We start from the raw sequence: 20,617 nt of genomic DNA on the forward strand, positions 1-20,617 counted from the left end.
GGCAACTAGGATCATGGATTTCCTGTACTTTCTCAACCTCCTGATTACGTGAGGAATCACGTGGACTGGCGGAAACGCATACAGGAGTGGAAATTCCCAGTTCACTATGAACGCGTTTCCTAGAGCTCCTCTTGGGGGAAATTCCCTTGAGCAGTATAGTTGCACTTCTGGTTAGCACCGGTCGCGAACAGATCCACTTGAGGGGTTTCCCAAAGGGTGAAAATCTCTTGAAGGATTTCTTGAGCTAGTTCCCACTTGTGGGAGACTTTTTGCGTCCACAGTCGTGTTCTCTCCAGCTAGATGAACTGCAGACAGAGAGATTCCATCTTGTATTGGACAGAAACAGAGCTGCATTGCCTCTTTGCACCGTGGTAGTGACCCTACACCACCTCTCTTGTTGAGGTAGTACATGGCCACTGTGTTGTCTGTCATTATCAGGGCATTCTTTCCCCGTACAGATGGCAAAAAAGGCCTTCAGCGCTAGTCTGATTGCCCTCAGCTCTAAAAGGTTGATATGTAGTTTGGACTCCGATGGAGACCATCGACCACTGATTGTCAGATCGTTGGTATGGGCTCCCCACCCCGTGAGTGAGGCGTCAGTCACTACTGTTATCTCCGGCCATGGTTGCCAAAAAGTTCTCCTTTGAAGATGTTCTTCCGCCAGGCCCACCAATAAAGAACCAGTAAGATACTGCTTGGGATTTGTAGGAGGTCTGACATCCTTCCTGAGAATTAGGACCACTGAGCCCTGAGAGCCCATTGGAGAGATCTAATTCTTAGACTAGCCTCTGGCACCAGAAAAATGCAGGATGCCATGAAGGCGACCAACCTTAGAAAATCGAAGGCCAGTAGACGCTGGGCATTCTGGAATTTGGTCATAATCTGCAAAATATTGTGAGCCCTCACCTCTGGTGGTGAGGCTTTTCCCAGGGATGCAACTAGGACTGCTCCAATGAACTGGAGTCTTTGTGATGGTATCATGTGGGACTTCTTGAAGCTGGGGGAGAAGCCCAGTCTGTGAAGGGAGTGGCAGGTATAGCTGAGATGATCCAAGGCTTGTTCTGGGGAACTGACCCTGATCAGCCAATCGTCTAGGTAGTGGTAAACATGAATTCCACCCCTTCTGAGACTGGCTGCCACAACCAACATCAGTTTGGTGAAAACCCTCGGGCGGAGGTCAGCCCAAATGGCAGAACTCGAAACCGATCATGAAAGCCGGCCACAGCGAACCTCAGGTACTGTCTGTCCTTGAGATGGATCGGCACATGAAAGTAAGCATCCTGAAGGTCCAATGATACCATCCAATCCTGAATCTGGAGGGCCTAATGGATCTGAGAAAGGGTTACTTGTCCTTTCTGAGGAACTTGTTCAAGTCTCTTAAGTTCAAGTCTCTTAAGTCCAAGATGGGTTTCAATCCTCTGTCCTTCTTGGGGATTAGAAATACAGGGAGTACCAACCCTTGTTCCTCTCCGCTACAGGTAGTGGTTCTGTAGCACCTTTCTCTAGCAGGGTTAAAATCTCCTGCATAAGGAGCGGATTTGGAACTTTCAAAGAGTTGTTCCCCGTTGGATGACTCAGAGGTTTTTGCAGAAAGGGAGGAAGTAACCTTGGACAACTGTTTCCAAAGACCAAGAATCTGAAGTAATAGCCTGCAATTCTGTCAGATGCTGTGACAATCTGCCTTCTACTGCAGTCTTCTGAATGAAGACCTCAGAGGGGTTTACGAGCAGCAGACACAGTGGCAGCCGCTGTTGTTGCGGTTTTAGTATTTCTTCCCCATCCACCGCGGGGGAATCTTATTTGTCCTCCTTGCGCTGGCTGTCCTCTGCCCCTTCCAAATGTGGATTAGTGGCGAAAGGACCTACCCCTCCACGGTGTTCCCGTGGGGCGGTTTGGAGTTTGTCTGATTTGCAGCTTCCTCAAACTCATCAGCTTTGTTCCCGAATAAATGAGTGCCATCAAAGGGCATGTTGAGAAGCCTGGATTGTACGTCTGGTGAAATTCCTCAACCAGGCAAATCTGCGCGTCACTGTACTTGCCGCAGTAGCTCTGCTGATACTGTCAACAGAGTCGAGACCAGTCTGGAGGGATTCACACGTTGCATCTTTCCCTTCCTTGACCATGTTTAGGAATCTGTCTCGGTCTTCCCCTTCAGGAATATGGTCAGCAGCCACACAAATGCACTCCCAAAGGGTGTGTGTAAACCTTGCTAACTTGCTAATTGGCCAATTTCAAGGCCATACTCCCGGCTGAAAAAAACTTTTGGGCCATGGCGTCGTAACACTTGTCGTCCCTATCCTGAGGTATTGTAGGATAGACATTTTGCCTACTCCTGGAGGTGGCTGCCTGAACTACCAGGCTTTCCGTTGTTGGGTGCTTGGACAGGTAATAAGGGTCAGAGCTTGAAACTCTGTACTTTGCCGTCAGCATCTTATTGACAGCCGGAATGACCTCTGGTGCTTCCAAGTTAGTAGTCACACGCCTTTGTAAGGCTTGATGAAAAGGTACAATTGGGTCTTCTTGTGGCCCTCTGTCCAAGATATCGGTAAGATCGACTTGTTCAAAGATTGATGTAGTTCCTGACCACCCCATGTACTTCATAACCCTTGACATCAGTTGCCTGTATGTCACTTCTGCATGGTCACCTGGGTCAGCCCAGCCAAATTCAACCGCTGATGAGGTGCCTACTCCATTAGCCTCATGAATGCATTCCTGTATGTTTTTCATACGTGAATCTTCTGAAATCAATGCCTCAGGCACTGATGGTGTTCCATATTCTAACCCAAAAGGTCTGGCTTCATCAGAAGATTCCTCTGCATCTTCATAAATGGAAGAGAGGGATGTGAAAAAATCTGATTGTGGCAAAGGTATGCACGTCTTTTCCAGTGTAGTTGTCATATTTGTGTTCAGGGGAGCCGAAATCGTTGAGACAGTCGACATTGACGGCTTCGACATTTGCGCCGAAGACTTCGGCATATGTGGCGTGGAGGAGGTCGAAGCGTACTTCTCCAAAGTTATCGGCATCAATAACGCACCTTTCGATTCTGATGATGTTGAGTCTTTCAGCATAGATGACGTCGATGGCTCAGTCCTCGAGTGTACTTTTTCTCGACTTGAAGGATTTTTTGATCGCTCTCGAGTAGTCTTACCCACCGTGTCTGAAGATGCACAGCTCTTGTGTTTACGAGGTCTTTCAACCAGAGCATGTGTTTTGGGTGTAGTCGAGGAGGGCAAGGCCGCATTCTCGAACACTTTTAACAGCAGTAATCGAAACTCTTCCCACTGGGCCGGTGAAGTAGATTTTGTGGGGAAAACGACCTGTTCCGGTGAGGAACTTGTAGACGAGGAAGATGCCGATCTATGGCACCGTTTCTTTACCTGTCTAGAGGTCGACGAGTGGTGTGAACCACTTCGTGACCGGGAACATTTGCTCTTTCTTCGATGAGGAGAAATTGTTCTCGACTCGTTTGATGTTTTTTGCTTTTTTGACAAAGTGGAAGGTAATTTTTGGGTCCTACCTGCCACAAGCTTCCCTCTACGCTCTCTGTGCCTTGGCTGTCATAGAAAGGAAGCCATCACACTCTGTTGACTGGTGAGTCGACCCCAGGCACCACAGTCAGATCCTGTGAGGGTCCGTCACGGACATCTTCGCACTGCAGTCACGTCATTTTTTAAAGCCGTATCTTGGGGTGGTCGACGCTGAAGACAAAGCCATTGTTATTTTACTCGAAGAATGGATGACATTTCTCGAAGAAGTATTGAAGATATTCCTGTGAAGGAACGAGGCGTACCGCATCTGAAGCGTAAGCGCAGAAAAACGGAACTGAGGCCAACTGGTGCTGTGCGTGCTACATATACCAGCAATGACATCGAGACAGAGGCCTCCGAGGGACATCGAGTCGACAAGCATCGACGCACAGCGCCCCCTGCTGAAAAATTATTTCCGAAGCAGCAAAGCTGGATATTGGAAATATCAAAGATAAGGAATATGGAGGACACAATCCATTCGAAATGGAGTTACAGGAAAGAAACTACTCCCTTCTCCAGCATTGGATCTTTCATGGATTGCTGTGAATAGATTTTGTAGCAGTATAAATGTGTAAAGCAGGCAAACACAAATTAGATATCATGAAGACGTGTACATTAATGCAGAAATGATACATCTTTAAGGTAGAGAAAAGGAACAACCCCGCACGCTGTAGGGCTTACCTTACAGGAACAGTCGCTGAAGGACTGCCCACCCCATCTGCACATCTTCAGCGTGTTGCTGGTGTAAGCAGTAGTGCCCAGTGTCAGACTGGGACAAGAAATGGGCCCGGACACCCAAATAAAAGTGTCCCACCCCTCGCCTCAAAAAAGTGTCCCACCCCTCGCCTCATGACCCTTGACCTCTGATGACATCACTGGCTGTGATGTCATTTGACCCCACCCCAAAGTGACATCCCGGGAAGCGATGAAACACAACCTTTCACCCTGGACAAAACAGGAGGTGGCATCAAATAGCATTGTTCCTAAGTACACTGCGTAACATATGGTTATGATTTCACTAATGTGATATACATTTCATACAAGAATGGATCACCATATGTATCATTAATATCTTTGTGTATAGATCCATATTGTCAAATTACTGTGAATGCAAGCAGACGTCCAAGGCCAAATGATAATGTTATTCTATAGCACTTACGTGTAAGCTCTTTTTTTATAGAACAAATATGCATACAATATCACCCAACCTGTGTTGGCACTCATTTATCGACCTAAGAAGGATGAAAGGCTGAGATGGCCTTGCTGGGATTCGAACCTGCAGATCACACACACATCTCAGCAGCGAGCACTCAACCCACTGAGCCATCATATCGGTTATAGTAAAATGAGCAATTATTCTGTAGTGGATACCATTAAACAGTTAACTGAGATTTAACCGCAGACCAGTTAAGTTCATCTGCAGGTCTTGTGCAAAGTTGGCCGCATGTTAAGCCTGCATGCATCTACTTTCAGGTTTCAGAGGTTGGCAAAATAGGGAAATCGGCGCACTCACAGGACATCCCATACTCTGAGCACTCGTTACCTCATACATGCAAACAAATATCCTGAACAGCATGCCAGTGAGATGGGAAAGATACACACATTACAACAAAACATTGAGCGTGGCACAATGAAGTCAATGGCCACTTGATGTGCTATGGTCAAATATTTGTACACTCTACATAAGCTTTTAGGCACAAGGATTTTGTCAAGTTACCGAGGACACCGAGATGGAATGTCTTGTGATGATCGTAACAGAGACAACAGCAGAAAAAAACATGTAATTACTGCAACTTGCAAAAGGCAAAATACATAGTCCAAAACGGATGCTTATTCTACTCTAAAATTGGTTGTTTATCACCAATATCCCTAATATATATTTATCACTAATACAACAGCACAGCAATTCCAGGGGGCACTCTGCTCTCGAGTGGCGGCACAGTGACCGTCGCTGGCCCGGCAGCCGCCCCGGCCCCTCAACTTTGCATGCTGCAGCAGCATGTGAATGATGCATGCATCATAATTTATGATGCACACAAGCATGCACATAAATTATCAAAGCAAGGTAACACCTACCTTGCTTTGCTGAACTATGCTGTTGCAGGCATTTTTTTTATTTAAAAAAATATTATGTTTTTCAAAATTTCTTTTTTAAATTTTTTTATTTTTTGTCCAAACCGGCCCAGGCATGGCCAAAAACAGGCCCCCACTCCCCAGGGACGATTTCAGCCCGGCCACGGACTGAGGGGCCAATCCAACCCTGGTAGTACCTGGTGAACGTGTGGGGCACCGCCCATGTTGCCATTTGGCAAATGTCTCTATGGGAACACCAGACCAGAGAGCCGCCGAGGCCGCTGTAGCCCGAGTGGAGTGCACTCTATGGGCCGATTGTAATGGCCTGTTGCCTTTAGAGTGGCAGAAGGATATTGTAGATGAAACCCATCTTGAAATGCCCTGTTTGAAGATGGACTTTCCTTTGTTGGATGGCCCAAAGGCTACAAAGAGATGCCTAGAGAATCTGAAAGGTTTTGTGCGATCCAAGTAATACTTCAATGCCCTTTTGACATCCAGAGAAAGCCTTTTCTGCTGGTGAAGTGGCATTTGGAAAACATATAGGTAGAGTAATGTTAGCATTTTAATAAAATTCAGATGGTACTATAGGAATGAAATGCGGGTTAGTGGAGATAACTACCTTGTCTCTCATGAAGCACAGGTATGGAGGATCAATAACCAAGGCTTTGAGCTCCGAAACAGGTCTACACGACGCAATGGCCACCAATAAAGCCACCTTCCAAGTTAGAAACTTGATGTTTTAGACATCGGTTCAAATGGAGGCTTTATCAGACCTGCAAGACTAGGTTCAGGCTTCATACTGGTGGAATACTTTTTTGTGGTCGAAAGGTGCGGAAAAGGCCCTTTAAGAAATGTTTGATTACCCTGTCATTGTACAGCAGGAAAGATCTTCTTTTCCGTGTAAATCTGGAGATTGCTGGTAAATGCACTTTGATGGAAGAGACTGCAAACCTTCTGTAGCTAATTTCAGCAGATAAGGAAGGAGCTGATGAGGTGTTACTGCTAGCAGTTGCAGGTCAGGTTGCTGTGCACACATTGAACAAAATCTTTTCCATTTTCGGCTATAGGAGGTGTTGGTGGCTGGAGCTCTAGTTCCGGCTAGGATGCGCCAGCAGTCTTTAGGGATATTCAGATGACAGAATTCGGAGAGGCCAGGAGCCACGCTGTTAACTTGAGAGAGCCTGGGTTATGATGAAAGATCATCCCGTTGTTATGGGACAGAAGATTGGCTTGGGACCCTAGATGAATTGGCATGTCAACTGCCCACTGAAGTAGATCGGAAAACCAGGTCTGCCTGGGCCAGTACGGGGCTACCAAGATTATCTTGCAAGGGCCCTTGCATATCTGTATGGTTTTCCTTATGAGGGGAAACTGAGGAAACGCGTAGGCAAACACCCCAATCCAAGGGAACGAAAATGCGTCCCCCCGAGAGTCTAGATGCAGAATTTAGCTGGCGAATTTCCGGCATTGATTGTTGTTGGTGGCGAAGAGATCCAGAGAGGGATGACCCCATTTTGAGAAGATTTTGGCTATCTGGATGTTGCACAGTTCCCACTCGTGTGTCTGCGAGGTGTCTCTCCTGAGGGTATCTGCCTGCTTGTTCTGCATCCCGGGTAAGTGGAAGATCAGAATTAGAATGTTGTGCCGGATGGCCCAATGCCAGATGGTCTGCGCTTCCTGGGGTAAGGCGTCTGAGTGTGTCCGGCCTTGCTGCCATATGTAAAACATCCTGGTCGTATTGTTGGTGACAACACGTACCACCAAATTCTGGATTAGAGGAAGGAAGGATTTGAAAGCCCAGTGCATTGCTTGCCAATCCAGTACATTGATGTGTAGTAAGGTTTCTTCGGGAGACCAGAGGCCTTTGACCTGGTGTTGGTCTAAATGCGCACCTAATTCCACTTGGGAGGCATCGGTCACAATGTTGAGTTGGAAATGAGCATCTATAAGTGGCATTCCTTTTGTGATGTTAAAGGGGTGTGTCCACCATTTCAGAGTGTCTTGACAGTGCCCGGGAGATGTTTACCTTGTCTGACCAGGAACCCCTTGTTTGGGACCATCTGGTCGCTAGAAACATTTTCACTGGCCGCATGTGAAGTCAACATTGGGGGATCAGCAGAATGCAAGAGGTCATGGTTCCACAGAGAGCCATGTATGAGCGGACTGTGACTAGCTTGTTTGGTGCAAATAAGCTTGCTAGAGACCAATCTCTTGACTTTCTGCAGAGGGCTTGACAATGTTTTGGCTTGTAAGGAATTGTGCCCCTAGGTAAACCAAGCTCTTTGAGGGAACTGTACAGGATTTTGCAGTTGATTGTAAAGCCCAACTGTTGGAGTAGTGTCTGTTTGGTTGAGACATGATAAGGCTTATTGGTATGTCGATCCTCGAATTAACCAATCATTGAAGTACGGGTAAACGTGGTGACCCTGCTTTAGGAGGAAGGATGCTACTGGTGCCAGGCACTTCGTGAATGTTCTGGGTGCCGATTTTAGGCCTAATGGTAGAACCTGAAATTGATAATGGTATTCGCCCACTAGGAACCTGAGGTATTTTCGGTGTCTTGGGTGTATTGATACATGGAAGTATGCATACTTGAGGTCTAGGGATGCAAGGAACTCCTGTGGCTGTACAGCTCTTATTACCTCTTAGAGCGTTACCATTTTGAATTTTATTTTTTTGATGTTTTTGTTTAGTAGCCTTAGACCAAAATAGTGCGCCACTTGCCACCTGTTTTTTTACTACAAAATACCTTATCTCGTGCCGTAAGATATGTTGGTGCGGGAGAGATCCCTTTTTTGGGGGGATGGGGAATTGTCGGTGCTTGAACTCCAACAAGTGGCCGTACTGGATAGCATCTAGCACCCACTTGTCTGTCGTTATTGTTCGCCACTCGTTGATGATGAACGCCACATTTCCCCCCACTTGACTGGCCTTGCGGCAGTCATTGTTATGCCTTACTGTGCCGACATCTCTGGGAGGTGGAAGATATGCGCTTTCTTTGGCCCTGGTGTTCTCTACTGCGCTGAGAGGATTGGTAATTGCGCTTGTAGTCCTGAGAATAATATCCGGGTCTACTGTAGCCCTTGCTGTCTCTGGAGTCTGAGAATCTGGTGTTGCCTGAAACTCCTCGAAAGGAGCGAAAGGACCTCCTGTTTTTCAGGGTAGTGAGAGATCTGGCCGTGTCCGAGTCAGCCTTCATGGCTTTAAAGGCTTCATCTATTTTGTCGCTGAATAGATTTTCCCTTCGCATGGCATATCTACCACTTTGTGCTGTACTTCTTGGCGAAGGTCTGTGCAGCGCAGCCACGCCTGGCGTCTGAGGACTACTCTTTTGCTGATTTGTTTAAAACCAGTTTCAGACAGGTCTACCGCTATATTGATGCTGTGATTTGATGCCTCTTCTCCTTCTCGTGCCAACAGCATAGCCTACTTTCTCTGTTGTTCCGGCAGGTGTTCGAATGAAGGGGCCAAACGGTGCCACATCTCTCAATCATATCGAGCGACTATAGCCAAGGCATTGGCTGCTTTTACAGTTGTCGCTCCAATTGTGAGAACCTTCTTCTCTAAGGCATCAATTTTTACATTGTTGTTCGGAAGAGTGGCACACTTGTGCTGTGTTCGAGCCTTTGCCTTGCTGCAGCTGAGACCACTGACTCCGGAGCAGGTTGTTAATCGGGGCATTTTGGAGTGGAATCTGGAGCCTTAAACTACTTTTCCAAATTCCTTTCACTGCAGGCTCCGTAAAGGGATGTTTCATGGTAATGAGGCCCTCCTGCCACACATGATCCAGAATGGGTATGGAAAATACTTTTCTTTCTTTTTCCCATATGACCGAAGAGGAAACCATACTTCTTCTCTTCCTCCACAATTAGGCCAAACTATTGGCATGCTTTTGACATCATGGAGTGAAAGGCTCCAAAGTCATCCAGGGGTGACTGCTGAGCCGGGCTATCCAGGGCATCTCGGGGGTTGATCTGTGTCCCATGTGTCAGTTCTCCTTGGAGAGCAGGCGGCGGAAGTGGTGTCCCTTGGATCTGTGTCCTGGTCTGTGTCGGCCAATTCACCCTCTTCTTGATCCCTTCTACGAAGACTCAATGTGCGTTGAGGTGGAGGTCTTGGAGGAGTTTGCATTCTAGGACGAGAGCCCTGGTCTCGAGAGGAGTAGGTTGCCACCCTTTGTTGAGGGGTAACCTGTGAATCTCCACAAGGGTAGAGTGTCGGAGCTTGAGGCAGAGGAAGTCTGGCATCAAGTTGTCCTAGTAGAGTTTGTAGTGTGGTAAGGACCTATTGTGTTTGCATACCTCCTATTCCTGCCGATGTTGAAGGTAGAGAAGGTGTGTGAGACCTTAAAGGCATGTCTACCACTGTAGCAGATTCCTGAATGGGAGCATCAGATGGTCCTTCAGGATCCGATTCAAACACGCCCTGGCGTTCGTATGGCAGAGGTTCGAAATCCGACATGATCTCGTGCGGCAGAATGTCTTCTGGCATAACTGGGTATTCAGTTTTTCAGAATTTTCCAGGGAAGTCTGGTCTTGCAGCATCGTGGTCCCAGATGGGGTTTTTGATATACCTCTAGGGGACAATACATTGCCTTTTAATTCTGAGGCTTCCAACTTGATGGTCGACGGACATGTCCACTTTTTAGTCAGTGATTTTTTTCTTTGACGTCGACGGAGTGGTCGCCGTCAAGGTAGTGGTCGACGAAGTAGTCATTGTCAAAGTGGTTGTCGACTGGAGACGAGCCGTAGATGCAGATGAAAAAGCTGTCGATGTTGTGGTCGAGGCTGTCGTCGATGGTGTTGACGGCGGCTTTGACAACGATTTGGTCGATGACTGGTGCCTTGACGAGGACTCATGGCCGGAGGAAGATCTCTGTGACTCTGAAGTGTGGTGTCTTTTGCTGCTCGTCGAGGCAGATTTCTTCAATGACGAGTTTGAGGAGGATGTCGTAGCTGGTTTGCTCTTATGTTTGTCTGTCTAAAGAAGAAGATTTTCGGGATGAGTCCCCGGATTTTGAGGAAGGGTGTGAGCCCTTCTCTAGTGTTTTGTCCGACCACGACATTGACAAAGTACATTTGGGAGAGTATTTAGAGCCTACATGAGACTTTTCACCACTGGATAGTGGTCTCTTCACAGACAAAGCATGCTTGGCCTTATCGTGACTCCGTCACGAGCCAACCTCCAACGCCAGATAGGCCCCTTCATTGAGCCTGCAGATAAGGCGTTGGTTCCTTTCCTTGAGGGTCTTCTGTGAGAACCCTTGCCAGATGTCGCAGCCATCCGCCAAATGGTTCAGGTACAGACAGTAAAGGCACTCTGTGTGCCTGTCTCCCTCGTAAACATTCTTTAGGCTGCAGTTTTCACATGGCCGAAATAAGGACTTCTTTGGTCCTGAAGTTTCCATGGTGTAACTGGAAATCAATGTAATTTGCCAACGGAAGAGGTGACAGAAGAAATGTGAAGAAAAAAGATTTTCTTGAAGAAATGTAATTTTCTCTCAGCAGAGAAACGCGAGGAATTCCCAACAGCTCGGAAGATGGTTGAAATCTGAAGGGAAGCTGTTGGGGAGGAGCTATAGACTCGACGTCCCATTGGTAAAGCACCCACAATGACGTTGATGGGACACTCAAGGTGTCAATGTTTTTTCCATAGGAAAACTACTAATTCAAAGTTCCCGGGGTTTCCCAACCTGACGACAGGGAATATTCACAGCATGTGAATCCATGAAAGATCCAATGCTGGAGAACTGCTTTTAGCTCCTGCTTATGCAACCTTAATTTCGAGCCCTGCTCTAGCTCCCCTGTTTCTCTCCCTGTCTCTAACAGCTAGCAGCAATCACTCTCCCACTCTCTCTGCTCTCAACCACTCCCGATTCATAGAATGCTGGTAGGAAACAGGAAGTATGTCATCCAGTGGCTCAATCTGATTCAGTGCGATCGTAGCCATAGTCAACAATTTTCCAGAATTTTCGAATTCCTCTAGCTAATAAAATAAATACATGCTTTGTGCTTGCCTAGACACAGTGCAAGCCAATTCATACCTATTGGCTCACAATGCTTTGAATCATGATGAGCTAGCCTCACTGAATACATCCCTCCAGGAAGTATACTGTCAAGTTACTTTATTAGCTGCAGCCGATTCAACATGCTTCAAGCTAATTGGTGCCTACTGTCTCAGGTATAGTCACTGGATGATATAAATACTGTTCATTTCATGACTAGCAAGCCGATTTGACAAGCTTCAAGCTAATTGTTGCCTACAACTTAAAGGATGTTGAAGCAAGTACAGTCAGTGATTTATTTCCTTCATGTAGGGACATTCAGCCTTTGGATCATTTTTAAAACCTAGTCTGTTTATCTACAGATGCACAGCCAGCACTTCTGCATCACGTTGATTTAAGCTCTTGAAAAACTGGCTACAGATCCATTATTTATGGGTAAGAAACTGATTGCACAACAGACTGGATGTATGTGAATGCAACAAAATCCACAAATGGTTTCTCACAGTAGATTCTTTCTACACATACAGATACATCGTGATATTAAGGAAATACCTCAGACTACTAAAAGTCCTTTAGACCATGATCAAGTCTTAGTTACGTACCTGTAACTGTATTTCTCCAGCATTGGTATCTTTTATAGATTCACATGCTTAAATATTCCCCGTCATCAGATTGTGAATCCTCTGTGATAAAAATAATTATTAAAATGTTTTACTATACACACATTGCTACATAGAAATGTATGTACATAGTACATTATGGCCTGTGAGCCATCCTATTGTGTAGTCCCTCCACCTCACTTTGGTCCTTTATGACCTCAACCAATGAGGTGGCAGAGCTTAAGCTCGGCCCAAGGCAAGCATTTTCAGATTTTGAACCATAGGAATTACAGTATGATGGAAGATGAGCGTAGGAGCAGCCTCTCTGGCGAGGCGGGTGGGTGCATGTAAATCTATGAAAGATACCAATGCTGGAGAAATACATTTACAGGTAAGTAACTAAGATTTCTCCAACATTGGATCTTTCATAGATTCAGATGCTTGAATAGAATACCAAGCAGTTAAAAACATGCCACCATCATATACATATATGCATAATACAGAAAACATATCTCTGATCAGACCTTTAACATGCAGCAACACAACTGTTACATACTCAGGGAAAGGTGGGAAAAGGAGGCTGGTCCTACCTTATGCAAAGAGGTGGCGCAGCACTGCCTGTCCAACAGCAGTTTGTTTGTTGGTATCTTCAGCCACACAGTATTGTTTAGCAAACGAGTGCAGAGTGCTCCACGTGGCGGCTCTGCATATGTCCTTCAAAGACACCCCTGCGTGGAACGCTGTTGACGCCGCTCTCCCTCTGGTAGAGTGCGCTAAGGGTGGTTTGGGAAGGGGGTCGCCTTTTGTTTGATGGCTGTGGGTGATGCAAGAAGAAACCCATCCTGCCAGACCTTGTTTGGAAATATGCTGGCCCTTTGTGTGGCCAGAGAAGGCGATGAACAGTCTATTTGAAGAACGGAACTCCCTAGTCCTTTGCAAATAAAACTTTAATACTCTTGCTATGTCCAGAGAATGCAATGTTCGTTCTGCTTCCGAAGAGTGGTTCTGGAAGAAAGTTGGCTGGACAATGCGTTCTGTGAGTGTCATATCCGATACTACCTTCGGAAGGAACTTAGGGTGTGGTCTTAAAATGGCACAGTCCTTGTGGAACAGCGTGAAAGGGGGTTCAGAAGATGAGGCTTGTAATTCACTGATCCTCCTGGCCGAAGTGATGGCTATCAAGAAAGCCGTTTTCCATGACAAGAATTTTATGTCACACCTGTGGATGGGCTCGTAAGGAGGCTCCATGAGGGCTGTTAGCACAGTGTTCCAGCTCCAGGTTGGAACCGGAGTAGGCGGGTATGTACGCAAAAGTCCTTTAAGGAAGACCTTGACGGCTGGAAGGGAGAGTAGGGACTGCGTCTCCGGGATCGTCGTGTATGCTGCAATGGCTGATAGGTGGACCTTGATCGAAGACAGTGAAAGTCCTGCTTTTGCTAAGTGTAAGAAGTAAGGAAGTACTTGCTCAACCGAAGCAGTGAGAGGATCAATAACATACGTCTCACACCACTTGGAAAAACAAGTCCATTTCCTAGTGTAGGTGATGCGTGTAGAAGGGGCCCTTGAGGCTCTGATTATATCCCAGCATTCCGCAGGCAGAGTGAGATTCATCAGCTTACGCTGCTCAGGAACCAAGCCTTGAGAGATAGACTTTCTGGGTCGTGGTGGAGAACCTTGCGGTTCTGTTGCGTCAATAGATACTGATCTGCTTTGAGGCGAATCGGGGGCCATCGGTATAGGTGCTGAAGGGTCGAGTACCAGACCTGCCGTGCCCAGTCCGGTGCAATTAGGATCATCAAACACTTCTGTTCCTTCAGTCTGCGTAGTATCCTGGAAATGAGGGGAAGGGGGAAAGGCATATAGGAATTTCCCCATCCAATCCACTGAGAAAGTGTCTCCTACTGACTGACACTCTGGGTACCTGGAGTCGAACATTCTGCATTTCTTGTTGGCCCTGATGGCAAAAAGATTGAGATGTGGATGGCCCCATAAAGGAGAAGATCCGTTGAGCTTCCTTTTAGTCCAGCTCCCACTCGTGAGAAGACGTGTAGTCCCTGCTCAGTTTGTCCGCTAGGACATTGTCCACTCCCGGAAGATGTTCCGCCTTGATTTGCACTCTGTGATGCAAGGCCCATGCCCATAGCAGCTGAGCTTCTTGAGACAAGCTCTCTGACCTCGTGCCTCCTTGCTTGTTTGTGAAGTGCATGGAGGTCGTGTTGTCTGTCTCGACAGTGAGTACCTGCCCCGCTACCACAGGAAGGAAAGCTTTCAGTGCCCACCATATGGCCCTGAGTTCCAACACGTTGATGTGGAGTTGGGACTCCTGGGCTGACCAAGAGCCCTTGGTTTGTAGGTCTGCAAGATGGGTGCCCCAGCCAGAAAAGAGATGCGTCTGTCCTCAATAAGAAGGGTCGACATTGGTGCCTGAAACGGCATCCCTTGTAAAAGGTTCTGCAGGGCGTTCCACCATAGAAGAGCCTTGTGCAGCATTGTTGGAATCTGGACGATGTCCTCCCAAGAGCCGAGAGCTTGTTTCCATTGGTGGTCCAGCGCCTCCTGGACGGGCCTCATGCGAAGCCTGCAATTTGGTATGAGGAATATACATGAGACATCATGCCCAGGAGGGATATGTAAGAGCGCACCGATGTTCTCTCTCACTAAGAAGCACGAGGTCAAGCAGAGAATTGCTGCTGCTCTTTTTGCCGACGGTCTCACCGTGGGAATGTTGGTATCGAATTTGGCTCCCAGGAAAGAAACTGTCTTGCTGGGAACTGGGCAGGTCTTCGCGTTGTTTATGGAGAAACCTAACCTTTTTAGAAGAGTTGTCGTCTTTGACACTGCCAAGCACGTGCTTGTGGCGGAACTTGCTCTTATCAACCAGTAGTCCAAATATGGAAAGACTTCTGTTCCTGTCCTCTCAGGCCGAACGGCAGCACTCGAAATTGAAAATGAAGATCTCCTACAGTGAACCTGAGGCATTTTCTGTGTGCTGTGTAGATCGGTACGTGGAAGTATGCGTCCTCCAAGTCTAGAGTGGCTAAAAAATCGTTCATGTTTAACAAAGGGAGCACTCCTTGCAAAGTTATCATCTTGAATTTGATGCATTTGATATATTTGTTGAGCGGTCTCAGGTCCAAGATGGGTCTCCATTGACCATTCTTCTTTTTGATGAGGAAGAAACGGGAGTAGAAACCATTTCGGACATGACTTGTTTTAACATATGCACCCTGCGTGGAATTGGAAGCAGGGAAGGGGGCTGGTCGAGGAATTCTAAAGGTGTCCCTCGCGGACCGCCTGTAACACCCATTTGTCCGATGTGTTTGTTCTATGACTTCCCTTGAGCGGAGCCCCACCTCCCTCTCTGGGCGTATATGTTAGAAGACTGGTACTTGGTGTCCTGGTATGAGTTACCTTGCAACTTCTGACCATAGGAGGAATGGCTAAAACCTCTGTACTTGGAGGATGAACCTTGAAAAGAACAAAAGGACCAGTGATCCTTATATTTATCTTTTAAAGAACTGATGGCACGTGCCGTGTCCGTGTCTGTCTCGATTCCCTTGAGGTGGTCATCGATCTTTTTCCCGAAGAGTTCTTGACCATCAAAGGGCATGTCCAATATCTGAACTTGGACCTCGGGTCTGAAATGGGTAGCCTTCATCCAGGCTTGTCTTCTCAGCACTGTGCCGTGGGCCATCTGCCGGAAACCTGACTCCGCCACATCGACTGCTGCGTCAATCATGTGATCCGAAGCTGCTTCCCCATCGGCGATAATCAACCTGGCTTCTTCCTGGAGTTCTACATGTAGTTGTTTGGCCAGCTTGGACATGCGAAGCCAAAGCTCGCGGTCAAATCTCGCCGTCATGGCCAGCGCTTTGCCCGCTCTAATGGTAAGCAATGCTGATGCGGACACTTTCGTGCCCATAGCCTCTAGTTTGTGACCGTCCTTGTCCGGTGGGGCTGATAGAGGTGATGCTGGATTGGTCAACTTTTTCCTAGCTGCTACTGTGATGACCAAGTCCAGTTTTGTATGACCTCGTAGACAAAGAGGTGCAGACTCAGGAGCCTTGTATTTTTTTTCTCAGGCCTGGAAACTAGAGCCGGAGTGGATAAGGATGTGGCCAATATCTTGGATCTGGACTCCCAGATGGTGTCGAGGAGAGGAATGGTAGTAACAATTCTCTTACATTTGTCCCTGTGCTCGTAAAGCACCGACAACTTCTCCTCCGATTTGACCTGTAACTGGAACAATTCTGCGGCTGCCGATGATAGTATGAAAAGAAACTAGATCATCCGGTGGTGAAGAGCCACCCAGAGAATCTTTCTTTCTGGGCTTTTCTCCAATGTAATCGTCCCATTCGCTAGTATCAGTCTCTTGCGTGATCTCGCCTTCTTCCGGTTCAGAAAATTCTCTGAAAGGATCTTCCTGCCAGTCTGAGACTGAAGCAGAGGATGGTACAATCGTTGGATCCCTAGCTGGAGATCTTGTCCTATGTGACGATGCTGGAGAAGGGACCCTTGTCAGTGAAGCACCGAGTGTCCTGCTCCTAGACCTGCGCGGCGGCTCAGGTGAACGCACTCTTTTCTGTGGCCTACTCCTGAAAGGCGAATGCCTTGGCGTGCTTTGTCAAGGTGAAAAATCCCTCTGCGGGAGGTTTGGCTCCCTCGGTACAGCTGACTTGCTTTTTTCATTTTGACATCTGTTGAACTCCTCAATGATCCTTTGCCTAGATAACAGGAGCACAGGATCATAAGGATCAGCAGGCACCTCTGTAGTAGGTTGCCAAGGAGGGCTGTGTTCCTTAGGTGTAAGACAATGCTGTTCTTCAACAAACTCAGTGTCTGAAAACTCCTCCTGCAGGATGACGTCAGGTAGCCCTGGCATTTCTCCTAAGGGAGATAATTGTGTTCCCTGTGGTTCAAGAGCATATACAAACGGAGGCGGCGCTTCGATAGACTCAGGAAGACTGTCTTCATTGGATGCGTAACAGTGGCGTCAGCGAAGGGCGTTTTGGGCCCTAATTCTTCTGTCGGTAAAGAAGCTTGTGGCGCCGTCGACGGAGCCGTGGTCGAAAAAATTTAGTCAACAACGGCCTCTTCGACAGCGGGTCCGTGGACGAAGATTTCGTGGACGGTAGCTTGCTCTTATCCGTCGACAAGTGTGTGGACTTTTGTGGACGGTAGCTTATCCATTGGCGAGTGCTTTGTAGACAAATGTCTCGTTTACGAGTGCTTCGTGGACGAATGATGAGCTTCCTTCGTCGACGATTGCTTCGTAGATGATAAACTCGCCGACAAGGACTTAGTCGTGGACGATGCATTTTGTCGCGTGTTGGTTGTCAATGAGGGTTTCGTCGAAGGCTTGGTGGACGACGGGTCTCTATCTTTACAGCCGCTCGTAGACTGCTTCTCCGTGGACAACACCCCCTACCACCCAACCCCCGTTTTTTTGCAAACTCCTGCTTACCTTTGGAGGTAGTTTATGCCGTAGAATGCTTCATCTTATGGCTTGTAGAGTCTAGGAGAGGTAGGAAAGGTATAATTTCCAACTTCCTCTTACTCTTGGGAGTGGGAGAGGAACTCCTTTCCACTGAAGAGGCCCTTCTTTTAGAAGCTTGCCTCTCAGATGATTTTCTGGAGTGAACAGGGGCTGTCTTCGCAGATTCCTCGTCAGAAGAAAGTCCCTTGGCTTCCAAATGCAGAAGATGTCTTCTATGTCTGTCTTGTAGGGTCTTAGTTGAAAAAGACTTGGATGTCATGAGGATATAGACAGTATATACAATGATCATGGGGGTCTTTCATGTAAACCACCTTTCTCCTGCACCTCGTGCAATCCCTGAATAAGGAAGGCTTCTTGCTAGCCTGAAGTTCAGCCATCTGAAGAGGAAGTTCACTCGACGAATTCTGGGTTAAAAAAAACGTTTTTTGAAACCCCAAAAACCAGTGTAGATAGCCCCTAGCCAGGGAATGTGGTAGAGTATATCAAAAATATAAACTACTGTGAAAATAGAAGAAAAATCAAAAAAGCTTAGAGAGCTTGAGGATTCCCTGTGTCAATTAGACTGCGGTGATAAATCTGAAGATGGCTGCCTGGGGCGTAGCTTAAGCTCTACCACCTCTTTGGTTGGGGTCATAAAGGACCAAAGGAGGTGGAGGGACTACACAATAGGATGGCTCATTGGCCATAATGGACTATGTACATGCATTTCTATGTAGCAATGTGTGTGTATTAAACATTTTTAATAATTATTTTTATCACTGAGGATTCCCAGTCTGACACCGGGGAATATTCAGGCATCTGAATATATGAAAGATCCAATGCTGGAGAAGGTTAGCACTATTTTCTTTCAACAAACTATTTATTTAGGAAACTCTTTCTTTATAGTTGTCAGACTATGAATACTCATGACTAGGAAATATGTTGGCTAATGTAAAGCAAAATGTATCACAAAGATGAACAGGTTTAAAAATGAAATTGATGTAAATTTTGAGTGATAAAAACAATCTGTTTTGAAAACATAACATGATGGAATCATACTAGTGAATTTATATTTTTTTTTGGAACAGAACATTATGAACTTCCTTAAGATTCTGATTTAGATATTTGAATTGAAAATCAGAATTAATATGAATTACTCTGAATCAAGAAAATTGATCTATTTTTGTTTAAGTTTCTTTGTAGAAAACAATGATTGTACCCCCTGATTAAGAGAATTTCTCGAAACGCGTTGGGCCATATGAATAAAAAATTCTTTCGGAATTATTGATTTAATTGTGATCTGTAAATATTTGTAATTACTATTGAAGAAAATCATTTGTTGACAATTGTACAAAACATAACTAAATGTTATAAATCCTTATTAATAGACAATTGGTGCCCTCTGTAGAAGGGACCAGTTGTTTTCTTAACAGTTTGGCTTATATTTGAACCCTAGAAAGTGTGCAGGGGACGCTAGTTCCCAAATAGGAAACGTATTCTCTTATTACTTCATAGACAACCCATATGACAGGGTTGATGTTTTCTCCTCTGCACCATTAACTATAATATCTATTTTGCAAAAACCTTCTAAATAATACTATCTCTACAAAAATTGTTGTTTTACCATAGGAATGCTTTGTGTTAGGACTTTGGATGGTTACTGATACTGACATATTCCAAACACGTTCCCATCATTCCCTCTTAATGACAGGACTCGAAATGATGAATTTAATGAGAAACGTTCTTAAAAAGAAAGAAATTTAAAATGTTTTGTAACCTTGAGGCACCTAAACACAGGGGAGCATTTAAGTATTGTGACCGCTTGCAATGGTCAAGAAAATGGCAGAAGAGAGTGTTGACGGTGATGTTAAAAGAGTTTGTGCAACAACTTTCCATTTCAGGTGAAAGAAAAGGAGAATGAAATCAGCCCAACAAGAAGACATCACGATACAAACAGAATGATTGAACAGGATTATCCATTAACCGGTCAAATTATCTCGACGTGGCGCCTTGGAGCAGGAGCTCCACACCATCATGGCTGCCACCCTGACCAACCCTGCCGTTTCCAGTTGCGCTTCCCAGCCTGCTCCTGCAGAGCAGCGCCATTGGCTGGGAAGCGCATATTGTTGCTGCCAGGACTGGAGCCGGATGGCGCAGCCGACCTCGCTCCCAAAGGCCCTCTTAAAAGGCCTGTGGCCAGGAGCCCCCCAACCTTTTGTGCTCAAACATTGCAGTGACTGACTGGTACCCCCTGTTCTCAGATTAACTTGGCTCCTGGACCTCCTCACTGCTTTGTAGATCGCGTGAGGGATGCCGGAACTTACTAATGCCTCCTCTAATATCTGAACCTTAACTCTTGGCCTAGCACTCTGCCTCTCTACCTCTCATTCCACTCTACTTCTCACTTGTGTTCTTTAAAAAAGAAAACGCTGTCGGGCACGTATGATGGACTCATTGCCTTGTTCGTCTTAACCTAGCCCCACCCCCCCCGCACCACCCCTTCTCTCCTCTTTTATGTATAGCTCTTGCGTTATTGAAACAACCATTGGGCACATACAATAATTGTCATATGTTGTAATAAGTTTGTATTCCTTTTTGTACTATGTTGTACCTCCAAATTACAAAGCACTTGCGCATTCTAAATGTTTCAATGCCTATTAAGAATGTTAACTCTGTTGCTTATCTGTTCTCCCTGCGCTGGAGTGCTTTGAAACGCTTGCTAAGTGTATGGGCGCTATACAAATGACCAATAAATAAATATTGTTTAGAAAAGGTTGCACTTGAAAAGGGCTCACCACTGATGCGAAGGGCTGACCACTGATTCCATGAATCAAAATAAAGATTAAATGAACAGGAGCTAAAGGTATCACCTTGGTATCAGGCATGCCACAGAAAACAGGAGCTGCTGCTGAAAAACAAGGAGCTAGTTCATGTCAG

At 46.3% G+C, this 20,617-nt stretch overlaps 1 protein-coding gene across 2 annotated transcripts in view; it reads right to left on the bottom strand.

Moving 5' to 3' along the window:
* The window catches only part of LOC138573535 (lysine-specific demethylase 4B-like), a 2,173,569-nt gene that overhangs the window by 108,459 nt on the left and 2,044,493 nt on the right, over positions 1-20,617 (bottom strand). The window lies entirely within an intron of this gene.

This window comes from Ambystoma mexicanum, chromosome 1p, assembly GCF_040938575.1.
Source record: "Ambystoma mexicanum isolate Mex_15411 chromosome 1p, UKY_AmexF1_1, whole genome shotgun sequence".
NCBI lineage: Eukaryota > Metazoa > Chordata > Amphibia > Caudata > Ambystomatidae > Ambystoma > Ambystoma mexicanum.